The following is a 13,848-nucleotide window of genomic DNA, read 5'->3' as shown; positions in this document are numbered from 1 at the left end:
TTGCATATTAATGAAGATAAGATATAAAACATTTAGGAATATGGATAAGCAGGCTGTAAATACCAGATACGTAGGCATAGTAGAAATGTTGAGGGGACACAGAGGCTAGAACAAACCTCCATCTACAGGTGAAGCAGTACTGATCAACTTAACAAAACCAACTTTTGTCCGTGTATTGAGATAATTCTGTGAAACTTTCCGTATGTGCATTATCTATAGGTGAAATTAGGCTCAGATCTTGCAAAGAAAATTGAATTCTATTGCCAACTATTAATATTGGCTATTTACTTATAAATGTCTTCATATCAACCTGAAATTCACTTGCTAAGAAATGGGAGAAACATAAATCCAGTATCCAGTGGTGGTGCTAGGGGCTTGCAAAAGTAACAACTGATCCAAAGGTGCTTACTGACGCCTGTTACTGGGAGCTGAATCTTCCCATTTAGACATTCAGTGTGTATTTTTTGCCTATGCATTTAACTATAGATGTTTTCATGTCCGCTATGGCACAATCCTAAAGAACTATGAAATGTGAATATTACTTACAATGCACTATTGTTTGAAAAAAAAAAGTAATAATACCTGAAAGTAACACAGCACTTCCATACTGTAGTCTTTCTGAAGGCACTTCTTAACAGGTAGCTTGAGCTTGCAATTAATTAACTAACAAGGAGCAGAACCTGTGAATACTGTTTTCCTCTAAATTTTCTTGTGACCTGCAATGAAGTACAAATGCTGTTCCAAACTTCTGGAGCGTTTCTTTCCTACGTGGGTTGCATTGGATTGCAACCGATGTGCTGTGGCTGCCTTTCCCACCAAAGGAGCTTCTACTCATCAACCTATTTTTACAACATTTACATATTATTGACAAGATAAAAGAGCGTACTTTTCTCCAAAAGTTACTAGGAGAGGGCAGACAGATGACATAAATCTTGCTTCCTTAGAGAACTTGTCCCAGACATTAAAATTCTATTAATCCTTTGTGGTTCCTAATGGGTTTTGTAACAACAAACTCTGGCAGGTTCTTTACTCCTGAGGGCAGACCCTATTACCCACTCAGGGAAGAAAAACTGCTAGCCCATTATTTTGGTTATTAACTATCACTATTTAGTAAACATTCCAAGCACTGCAGGGAAATCAAGGGATGCAGTCCCAGCCCCAAGGACTTTCCATACTCCAGTACTGCACTTTGGTGTTCAGTGTTTGCTACCAGCCAGACGGATGTAAAGGACGGTAGCTTACTCCAGCTGTCTACAACAGATGGTACTAGATTTTTCTGCAATTTAGCCCTTGGAGTTTCCAAACAGGTAAGGCCAACTCTTGCCTTTATATGATGATAGCATGATCTATTTTTCCCTAAAAAGCAATAACCTGTATATGTCTCGTGCAGGGAAGGTAGCAAGGCCTGTGATAATAAGGAGTGGGAGGGAGGGAAGGAAAAGGAACGAAGGGTGGTAGAACACTGCCGGCTGTGGCATAAGAAAGGGGGAAAGGAGCAAAACCTTCACACGGTAGCCACGTCTGTCACTGGAGAAGCAAACTGAGTTGTTTGACCAGGGTAATGCCGGAGACCAACTCTGAAAAGACTGGTTTTTTGATACTCTAATGTGTAACCAAATTGATTGTTATTTTAAATGAGATGCCTATTGCAGTGTATTGAGAAGAAAAGATTGTTCCTAAAGTCTTTGAAGTGTTGTTCTGTGCAAATCTTGGCAGAAGTTTCATCTGTGTAGAAGTATTATATGAATGCCTTTCTACAGTTCAGAAAAACTTTCAGGTAAATGTGTTCAAGCTTCTTGAAGGAAGGTATCTGCACATACACTGATTCAGTACCCAGCGCTACGTATGTGCAGATGAGCTACAAAATGTGCTCTTTCTCTATGCTGCGTAGAGATGAAGAATTATAAATAAAAACTATTGGGAGAGCAAATGATCTGGGATCAGTATATTCTTTTCCATAACTACAAATAGGAAAACCTAAACATAACAAGGATAAAATAGTAACTCAATTAGTTGACTTCATTTTTCATCTATGATTCATTCCATTTGGTAACACTCTTCTACCAAATATAGGCATATCTGAATTCAGTGTTTTGGAGGAAATGTGAACTGAGACAAATCTGTCATTTAAGTAACACTGAATGTTTTGACGCAGTCAACATCTGGCAATTAAAGGTGGCAAAAATTAAAGATTTTTTTAGAGCAGAATAGTTTCATAATAGTGAAAATGGAGATAAGATTTTTTTGTGCAGTGACTTTCAGGCCTCTGAATGGTTAGACAAAGAAAAGTATCATGGAGATGGTGGTAGTCTTCCCTTGTATCAAATCTTTCAAATGAATGAAGAAGCACAAAAGATTTAATTTAGAGTATAAGAAGTGAAATATGTCAGAATAATAGTGTATTACTGGCAGCTTTCTGCTGTGGCCTACTGATGTCAAAGTGAATGACTGAGGTATCATACCAGATTTTAGAAATTAATGAAGGGTAATACCAACAAGTGGCAGTTAGAAATGGTTAATTTAAAAAAAATAAAGGTAAGAAGGAGCAAACTGATATAGCATAAAAATGTATGAAAACCAAGAAAAGAAATCTTCAGGTAGTCTTAGTGGATCTGCTATTTAATAACTGGAAATAAGTTTGGTTAGGACTGCTTTCCTGTGTTAGGTGTCCTGGAATCCTTTTTTGGGAGGTGTAGACAGAGGTCATAGAAGTCATAACTGAATAGAGCAAAATGGGAAGGAATAGTAGTAGAGCAATCACCACTTTTAACTGCTGCAAAGTGTGCCCTGAATCTGTCAGCAGGATTTCTGTTTTTGTTTTTCAGAAGAAAAAGTATAGCAAAACAGATCAAACCTAACATTTTTTGTCTGGGTCCCCATCATTCACTAGAGGAAATGACAAACAGATTTTATGTGATTTTTATGGCTATCCCTTCCCCCTTCCTCTCAATTCTGTTTTATTCATTAATTGCAATTCTCAGGTTTTGTTCCAAGCTTCTTAAACTGGATTATCACCTTTTCATTCCAATATTCTCTCCTAGTTGCCTATAGTTATCACTACCCTTTTATAAGGGTTGATTTCATAACCTTTTGATCTGCTTTAGTACTTCACTACCCATACTTTATAACACAACCATAATTATTTTTCCTTATGAAGAAATTCAGTTTTGCTTTCAAGCTCCTGAAAATTTTTAATTTAAATGGCCTAAACGTTCATTGAACTCTATTTACAGCCCATCTTACAAACACTCAGTTAACTGTAGTTAAACCCAAGGTATTTTCAAGTTTCAAAATTAGATTTATAAAGGTTTATACAGGGGGAGTGACTCGTACAAGATTGTAAATAGTAATTTCAAAGAAGGGGAACATTTAAATAAAGAATCCCAGTTAAAAAAAAATCTAAACAATTTTGCAATTTAGAGCACTAAAAAAAAAAGAAAAAAAAAAGAAACAAAAAGAATTTATAAAGATATTAGGGCACTAGGAGCAAGACTGTGACACACTTTAAAAAAAAGTCATGTCCTGTTGTGGATTGAAATGGCTGAGACGTGAGCATACACTGTCAGCATGGCACTGTTACTTGCTTCTTGGCCATTCCATCATGTGGAAGTTCAGTATAATTGAGAGGAAACGTGACTTCATTAAAGATTCTATTTCTCAGCAACCACACTAGATAGTTATTTCCTTTGTTAAGGTAAAAATCCATTTTAACTTAAATGATCCAGGCACTATAGTTGTTCACTATAGTTGTTCACTATAGTTGTTCACGCTTCACTCTTCCACTGGGTTTTGGCCTTAATAATGTCTTAGCCTAAATATTCCCAACGTTTTGCAGTAAGCCTTCTTCTTTCTCCTTGCCCTTCTTCTTTCTTTTCCCCATGCTGCGGATGGCTGTCTTGTGATTTGGCTTTTTTAGACTGAAAAAAAGACAGTTTACAGTGGTACTGCATAGATTAAAGATAGTAAATCAGATTAATGTGATCATTTTGCCACCATTGGTCCTGCCATATTAACATGGGTTTTACAGTGAACTCCCACTAGATGAATTAATGAAGACAAACTTTTATTTTTAAGATTTAACTATTACATATGAATGATGCTTAGTCTTAGGACTAAAATTTAGTTTAAAAGATTGGTGTTCATATTTCAATATAATATTGTCATGATTAAGCCATATCATAGGTTGAACACTAAACTTTGAACATGACATAGCACAACTAAATCCTCACATCACCACTTGTCAATCGTATACATTTTTTTAAGAAAAATACCACTGTAATCCATGGATGACAGAGAAACTTTTGTCCAAAGAGAGACTACACCAGCAACTCCAGGAAATTACTTTCAAAATATAATTATTCCCAAAGGGAACAGACACGTTCATTGGTACCTTATGCTTTATAAAGCCATGGGAGTTAACCATCAGATAATAGGTGCATTACCTGTCATGGCTTACTGCTTAATTATTATGTCTATTTGATATGAATGGGAATTATACACAAACAATATTAAGTCTTAAGTACCCTTGAACTTGTGAGACAAAATTGTATCTTCAAATCTCTGGCAAGAATCTGGTTAGACTACCTGGTTACTACCTGGTGACTAAGTTACTGGGACATGTCTTTAGTAATAGATATGTTTATATTTGGTTTTCCATTTGCACTTTCTTGTGGTGCTGGATTTTGATCTCAATGTTCCCTTAGAGTAGGTCTTTGTTTCTGAAATATTTCCTAAAAATGAGGGTTGCAATACATTGTTTACTAGTTTAATTTTTTGCCTTAATTCATGCAGTGTGTTGTCATTGAGGTTGTGAATAAAAAAAAAGGCAACTTGTTTCTGGACCTACTTTTCCGTGCAAAATAATAAAATAAAGGCAAACAAAAAAGGAAAGGCAAATTGTCCTGAAAGAAATAACATCTGAATACTAATTTTTCAGAATAGTGGTACTAACTGCAAGAATAGAAAAGAAAAATAAGAGTACTTTCTGAAGTCTTTAAAAAAAAGTTGCCTGGAAGATTTTTGGAAGTGAAAATTAAATTTGGCAGAAAATATGTAAGGCTCAGCTACCTGCTAAAACTTGTCAACCCTTAATTTTACATCTGTTGCTGATCACACTGCAAGACTTGATAATATGTTTATGATCATGTCACTGCAATGGAAGAGGCAATGTTAAATTGTCATGTCTAGTCAAGTAGGGGGCTTGGTCTTTCATGTATATTTGATGACAAACAATCCCACTGACGCATGGCTGGTGCACTGCAGTAGTACCCTTCCAGGAAGGACTTGTGTTTAGTTTTGTTATTCTTTGCTGCCTCAGGCATAAGCATCTATGATCTCTCAAGATATTTTAAACAAAGTAGAATTACAGTTATACAGACTTTTAACAAAAGAGTAGTTTCATCTGTAATCCTGGTTTTCTCTTAAGGGTTATCATTTTGCATTTTGTTTAGCAACTGAATAAGAGAAGCCTTGCCATTAACTGCCAGGTACTGGCAAATAATTACTCAGTGCTCAGGTTAAGTCAAGATTTTGTGCATTATAAAATTATTTAACAATTAGATTTCAAAGTAGCATAGGATCCATGTTGCTATCCTGAGGTTCCTTCCTCTTGCATGGAAAAACTTACTCAATTTCATCTAAAGTGTACATTTATATTTCCTTTGTAACTGTTGACCCCATTGCCACCACGTGCTACCGCACTGCAGTAACGAAACCTGAAAAGATTCCTCAAATTTAAATACATTAAATATGAAAATTCAAGATGAAACTTTAATAAAAGTCTTTGAATATTTATTTGTTAAATTGTTTTGCACCCTGAAGAAACCCCAAATGTATGCACACATTTTGGTTTGCATACAATAAGCCATTGTTTGTCAGCTGCCCTTACTGAGCTATGCATATTCATGCTATATCTCCCAGCAGTTCAATATATGCTCATGCCATTAGCTCCCCAAAGATCTGCCTTGATTCTGTCTCAAGGGTTTCACTTGTAGCAGCAGGTTTGGAGCTGGAAAACTTTATACTATAAAGAGTTTTCTGCTGTATATATTACAATTGTAAATATACTTTTACACCATTTTTGGTGGTGAGGAAGTATTTGTCATATCTGTAGCTGTATTTTTGAATGACTTGCTAAATTATTTCTGAGGTCTTTTCTATCATTTAATGAAGGGGGTTTTATCCATTTAAAAACAAGAACCACCTGATTAAAAACTATATATAGCTGAACTGCTGAACAGATGAATTAACACAGTTAAATATTCTTTTGGAGAGTCACCAGAAATGCTTCAGAGTCTTTCAAGATTTTGTTTCTTAGCTCGCTAGCAAATTTTCAATCCTCAGAAGGCATGTGGAGTTGTCATTAATTTCTACTGTGAAAATGTTTGTATAGAAATTGCTTTTGGAAAGTGAGAGCTGCACAAATAAGAGTGATGGTAGTTCCCTTTGGCTCCAAGTGATGACGATTCTTGAGTTAGAGTTGCAGCTTTGCTAAAATATTTGCATGATAATTGTCCTGAATTCACTGTCACAGGAATAGCATGTAAGTGCAAGTAAAGTACACCTTTGCATACCACTTGGCACTGATAACACAGCTCAGAAGCAAACTCTCAAAGCCTGAGTGTCATCTGCATATTCCTTGTTTGTCATTTGCTTCCCCAGAGGAGTTTCCAGGAAAAGGCAGCAAATATTTGTGTGGAAGTGTGGTAAGATACAGAACTTATCTTTCTGATAAAGCCATTTATGCAGATTTTCACACCTTCTGCAGCCTAGTCCTGTCCCAGGGCTCCAGGGAAATGTCTCAGATTTGCTGTCCACTATCACTTGCTTTTGGAAACAGGGTACTTTGTCCTAGTGGCTCTGTGCTCATCTTGGAGCTAAATGCAGCCTTTCTCCCCTTTTATCTTCCCATCCTTTGCCTTGGATCCTCTGACACCTTAGCTGAGAGCTCTGATTTCCCAGCCTTCGGGGAAAGCCCTTCCCTTTCTCTCCTTTGTGGAAAAATGATTCAACAGCTGTATCTGAAAGTTTTGAGGATGTGCTCTGGCAGACCTTGGTTTCCTCCCAGGGCACCACAAGGCCTGAGCAGGCAATTAGCCAGCTGTGCTTCTCTGCCCCTCTCCTGACAGCCCAGAGACGCTCTAACTTCCCACAGACCTGTTTGTGGGGAAGGGAAACATCTATTTCGTGTGGCGCAGGCCAGGCTGAGCCCATTGCTGGAGTCTTGAGAGCATGTGTGTTTAAAAGTGAGCATGAATATTTCACAGTAAAATATGAAAAGCCTACTTTGTGGTCTTTTAAAAATAGTTCTGGCACAGCAAAACAAGTAAGATGGGAGACAGGCTTTTTGTATGGGATTACTTGGTGCTAGTGCAGCATTTTCTCCTTGCCAAGTTTTTGGTTAAGTTGGAAAGTGTGTTTCCTTGATTATGATGAGGCGAGACACTCTTTAAATAGAAAACAAATTTTATCGCCATCTGCAGAGCAATCTGATGAATTAAATGAGGAGTTACGAAAATCTGCTGTTGGCCCTTTTTGAATAAGCAGGTTCATATGGATTTTCTAAATCCAGAACTGGATTTTTAAATATGCCTCCCCCAAAATTTATCACAAAGTTGTTTGTTGCACAGTGACAGTCTTGGTCAGATTATATATTCCTTTTTGATGCTTTGTCCTGATTTGAGATATATACATATACACACACACAAAATATTTTAAATAAGATTTTAAAAATACCAATGTGAACTTACATTTACAGGAGGAGTCCTTATCTGCCAGTCTTCTGTTCCATGTCAATTATGGTAAATGGCGGTATCACATAGCAACATATAGCAGCCCATTTTGACCACACAGTCTATACTACGTGAACATCTGTAATGAGTGTGCAGTAGCAAAGTTATGAATCTAAACCCTACTGTTTACTGGTCTAAATTGCGCTACCATCAGAAGTGATGAGAAGATTGTAGCAAAGTACCAGAAAACCAGACTGGTGTAGGCTAAGGTCCTGCCAGCACCCTGAAGAGCTGTGTTCAGTCTGCTCAGCTGTGGTCTGCTGCATGGTCCTGGGCAAACTATTTAGCCTGTCCACGTCTCAGTTACTTGCCTATAAAACGGCAGAGGAGACAACGTCAGTTTTGTCTTCCATTTGGTCTGCTGATGTAGAAGAAAATCCCTTTTCTGACGCACATGGTACCCAGCACGATGAAGTCCTCATCTCTTTTCTAGACATAACGTGAGTAAGATAAAATTATTCTGCTGGGTTGCTGTGAGACTTAAAACTCATATATCTGGACTAGTCATTTATTTTGAACAGTTAGAGACACTTTAGGTGTTGGCATTCATATAGCAGCAATCAAATATAGCAAAAATCACACTTTATCACCAGAAACCCTATGTCTTACTCAGGTTTAACAAGTAACTTCACGAATTAAAACAAGAGCTTAGGTATGCCAGCAGCTATAAACATCTGTTTAAACATGTTAGGGATTATTAGGGCAGTACCTCAGCCTTGTTAACTTGAAGTGTGAGCCAGGTTTGCAGTCCAAAGCAAGCATAAGAACTGTGATGTAGCAAAAAGAAGGGAAAAACTTCGTTCTTGCAGAGTGAAGATTAATTGGACATATACAATAAGTACACACAAGCCTTTAAACTTTCATTCAAATCTAGTCCAGCCATAAAAACACAGCTGTTCAAGCTAACAAAGCATTATAGGTCTAGACCTGCAAATGAGCACATGAATGGTATTAGAAATTAAAACCTGCAGTAAAAGTCTTAGGGCACAGTTTGTCACATCTGTACACAGTCAGATCCCATTGATAATAATGCCAAGTTCAGTCAGACTTTGGTGTTCATTATAAATGCATTCTTCCAAAATTGTATGACTGAACAACAATCAGGCTTGGGTTCTCAAACTTCCAGTATAATGCTGTGGGATTAGGGGAAGCTGAGAGACGACCAGTGAGAAGGGTTAGTTTCTCATGCAGAAAGATACCCGTAAGTGTTCTTTCTTTCTTTCTTTTTAGAAAAGATGAAGACAACATATCTATTTCATCCTAGTTCTTCTCCAGGACATTTTTATGCCTTAACCATAATTGAAATAACTTTGCCAAAGCCTCTACTTCATCCGAGCAAAGTCTCATAACTGGTGGTGGTATCCTTCTGAAAGTGGTAGGTGTCCTTCCTTTTAAATCTTGTTCTGCCTGGCCTCCTTGATTTTGTGCTTTCTAAGCTCTTTCCGTTACCCAGGGAATCTGTCCTTCAAGAGCTGCTGCCGTGCAGATGACGTGCAGATCCACCTTCTCCCTCTTTCATCTCCACACCTGTTTCCCTCCATCCAACTAAAGCTTTAGTTATTCTGACATGATCTTATAGTTGTTTGGATTTTAGTTCATATGTAAGACGCCTGAAACAAAACTCTTAGTGTTTTCATTGTGTTGTTCCTTTCCTCCTTTTTAATCGTGAACAAAATTAACCTTTGTCTGTTATTTATGCAGTAATCATTTTATCAGCATTTCTTTGTGATCCCCACATCTAGGTGATAGTCAAATCTTGCATAATTTTTCATAACTAGTTGAGTTTTCTCTTCTTCTATTCATTCACACAACTGGAACTTATAATTAAATTACTTAATTGTGTCAATATCCCTTTCAGTTCTGTCTTGTTTATGTCTGCTCAACGTGCTGTTAAATGTTTTTCATTCTCATTTTGTTCACATGGCTCAATTCTTTAAATCCATCTAACTTCATTTTTTTCCCTCACACCATATGCAAACTACTCCGTAACTTTCATGTTCTGTCACTGATCAATCTTTGGATAGTTCTCAGTTTCAAATGAGATCATGCAATTACTTTCTATGAAAAAGCAGCCTGTAAATTACAGCCTAATATTGCTTATAAATAAATATATGTCCTTCTGCTTTCTAGGAGATTGTTATTCAGAGTCATGTTGTAGGGAACCTGGGTGTTTGCTGCACTGTGGTCTTCTAACAGGGTGGGTAGAATAATGTGAAGAATAGACGAGACAATCAAAACAGAGGTGTGAGAACGGATTATTAGAATACCTTGCAGTGAAAACCTGTTCGAATTTAAGAAATGGAAAGAAAATGGTACAAGCAAGCATTTCACACTTCTTTGTGTATATTGTGATGATGAAGGAGCACAACAACCAGCCACTTAAAAATGCCAGAAATCTACCATCCATATCTGGAAGTGCCAGGGGAAAGAAAAAAGACAAATCACTGTCACAGAAATATGCTTAAGCAGTTTGCCAAGAAGTAAATTTTGCTGCAGAGTCTTTAAATGATTCAGTCTATCCTCTGGTTTGAGAGAATTACATTTTATCTTATTCCTGTGTCAAGTTATCTATTCAATTTCTTAAATGCATCCTTTTACATATTAGGAAAAAAATCAACTTCCTTAAGTGCTGGAAGAATGAACAGCTTACAGAATTGTCTGTTTTCTAGATACATTGATTGGGAGGATGAGTATTTGAAAGGTCTGGTATTGGGAAGACTTTTAGCAGTAATTGCCACTTTAAAAATGAAATTAGTGAATATAGAAACTGTCCTGGACTGTAGTTCTTCATTGTAGACTTCCATTTATGCCTTTTTGCTAGATAGTGTTTTGGAAGAATGTAAGGCAGTTCATGAAAACTGTATGTATCAACAGTGATTTGGTGAAGGTATGTGGAAGCTGTCGAAGGATCTAAATCCTATTTGATCTGCTTTGCAACTCAGTCTGTGTATTCCTCACTGCACTCCTGAACAGGCTAATTTTCCACAAAAGACTACTTTGCCTTTCTTGTTCCTTTTGAAATATTAATATTCACATTTGAAAACAAAACCAGACTTATTCTGATGTTGCAAACGCCATTCCTACAACGGGTATTCACATCTCCTAAAACAGTGGTTCCGACTTGATGGTTTTTCTAGCAGGAGTCAGTATGATAAATATATGACAACTGTGGGAGAATATGACCAATTTTCCTCAGAAAGACTGACTGGCATATCTGAACAGTTGCTCAAATATGACAACAACCAAAATCTAGATAAAACTTTGTGCTTTCAATTCTTGAAATGTGTGTATTTGGAAAAAAAACCCCACCCAGCCATCCACAACAAAAAATCCCATCACAATTTGGGTGTAAACAATGGTTTTATAAATAAAAATGAATTACCTGCTAGCAGTAGGTGATTAGCTTCCCCAATCTTCAGAAAAAAATTAAAACAGTAAGCTTGATCAGACATAAAATAATCTCAAGAAGTTTGTTTGAAAACAGAACTGTTCTCCAGTGCAAATCTCATTTACCTTCAAGAACTCAGATACTAAAAATAGCACTGAGTCTTACAAATTGGTAAAGTAGTTATTCTAATACAACCCTCAGAAAACTGAAAGTGTGGTTACTCTCTACGTCCTAGTAGAACTGGGCCAGAAAATAAAGAAACAAGTATCTGAATTATATTTCAGCATCAGAAAAAAGTGATGCGTTGTCATTTGCTGAATTTAGTAGATGCTGAGAACCCCTCTCTACCTACACTATGCCTGAACAATGAGATTTGTTTGATTTGTGCCCATAAATTCAAGATAAAAGATGAGTTTGGCTCTCTTAGAAAAACAAAGCAAAAAATGTAGTTCAACATTATTCAACGAAGGTATTAAAGGCAAACAGGAAAATGGCAAAAACAGTGCTGCTCAGAGTGATGCATTTGACAATTCTGATTTTGACAGATTGAGTTAATGTTTTTCTTTTTTTTTTCCCTAGTACTTAATTCACTTCTTGCTTTGTTTTGAAATTTAATAATCTAAGCATGTTTAAAAATTTAATGACAGATTTTTTATGGTAAAATTTAAATTCAGGAAAGCAATGACAAGTGCTCTAGTACAAAAATAACACACCTAATTTCAACACCTGAAGTCAATGTAATGTCTAATGTACAAATTATAAGGTGTTTGGTAGAATAATTCTTTGATATTTTTTTCAGTCATAGTGATATAAAGTTTTGTAAAATTGTTAAAGTATGAAATTGGAAACACCTATAACTGCTGATAAATTTTAACAGGAATACCACAAAATTTTTCAGTATTAGCCAACAATTTTAGGAAAGTGCTGAATCCTATCAATCTTATTCATTACTAAAAGTGGCAGATCCTGCCTTCTGACATCCCTACACGCGTGTTCAAACACCAGCTAGCGTATTCAAACAATCATTTTTGTGCCCTTGGACTCCTTTCTTCCTCAAACCTCTCCTTTACTGTGATATCTACAATAAATTTGCCAGTTTGGAGTCTGCTGATGCCGTGATATCACATACTACCTTGTGGATCAATAATCTGTACTTTTTCTTCCAAGCATCTGTATCCCTCTCTTAGAATTTTTTTTTGAATGTACAGCGAGGACCATTTCTGGTTTGTACAGTCCCTTGCACAGTGGTCCACAGCAAGTACTTGTAGTTGCTATGGTAACATGACAGCTATTGAAGAATATTGCAGACTAAAAAGCATGATTTAGAAAACACGTCGTAACAATATAAAGTCGGTTTCCTTTCCGAGGAAGCACTCTTCTGTTTTTTGCTTCTGGCAGCCACCAGCCTGCTTACGTAGTAATCATGAATTCATCCTTGGATTTCAAATAGGATGGCACAGGCTGGTGCTGACTGGGTGAATTAAGAGCTAATTCATGAAAAATAAAGAAAGCGAGCCTTTTGTGGCAGCACATAGCGTGGTACTGAGCCTGTTGAAATGGACAGCGGTGGCTGTTGAGTGAAACGGTGCAACAGGTTTTTAAAGGAATCCTGAGTTTTGTAATTCTCATGTTAAGTAAAAGGGGAAAAGGAGAGACTTGCATGGAAGGAACCAGAGCCACAGTGAAGCAAGAAAGGAATAAAAGTAGGAAATTCCACTTTGTATCAACAAATGTGCGTTTCTTTCTTTGCTTTTATCGTACAGGGGAGTTTTTCCCCTCTGCCCCCCTGCAGATTGTTTCCTTATTTCGCCCTTTGCTGTGGCCCGCTCAGGAAGTCATCTTCCATGTTCGCAAATGAGTTTCATATGTTGTTGCCTACCTTCACAATTTCTGCCCTTGTATAGTTAAACTACTAAGCATATTTTCATTGTCAAACTCGGAATAGAGGCAGGCTACTGACATATATTCCCATATGCTATGGTGCTGGGAGGAAGATACTTCATAGAGAAGACTTTAAAATGAATATAATGAGGAAGATGCAGAGGAAAATATGGTGCATATTTACATTGTGACTCCAACAACAAAGAAAAAATGAAAACAAAACAGAAAGCATGTTGCAACATGTCACCCTAAAGGATATCTTTAAGTTGAAATATTAAAAGCATTCTCAGTAACAGCAGACTATGCCAGTTTAAAACAAAGCCCAAATTTGTCATACCTCAACAGCTCAGAGTGGTGTATTCAAAGCAATTCCAAACTACTCAAATGTCTTCCAAACCTGCAGTCTGCTTTTGGTTTTTTCCTTTTCCCTAACTTTTCCCCTTTTTTTCTCTCCTCCCTCTTCCCATGCCTCACATTATCTGGGTTCCAATATACGATGTTGATCTATCTATCTATCTGAAGTGTGCCCAGTCAGGGGATAAGGAAAAAATGTTACACCTATTTTTCATGTATTTCTTTTACGATTAAAAAATTACTTTTATCTCTATGGAAGGCTTGGGATTTAATTAAATATGTGGATAAATAAATATACCCTCCTAGATACGAAAGATTCTATTGCTTTCCTTTAAAATCATAATTTAAAAGATGCATAATAGCTATAATTTGTTTGCATTATAGCACCCTGAAACCGATGTGGGGCCCTCACTGTGCTAAACAGTTTATGAACGC

Source organism: Balearica regulorum, chromosome 8 (assembly GCF_011004875.1).
Source record: "Balearica regulorum gibbericeps isolate bBalReg1 chromosome 8, bBalReg1.pri, whole genome shotgun sequence".
Taxonomy (NCBI): Eukaryota; Metazoa; Chordata; class Aves; order Gruiformes; family Gruidae; genus Balearica; species Balearica regulorum.
Note: the sequence above shows the minus strand (reverse complement) of the source record.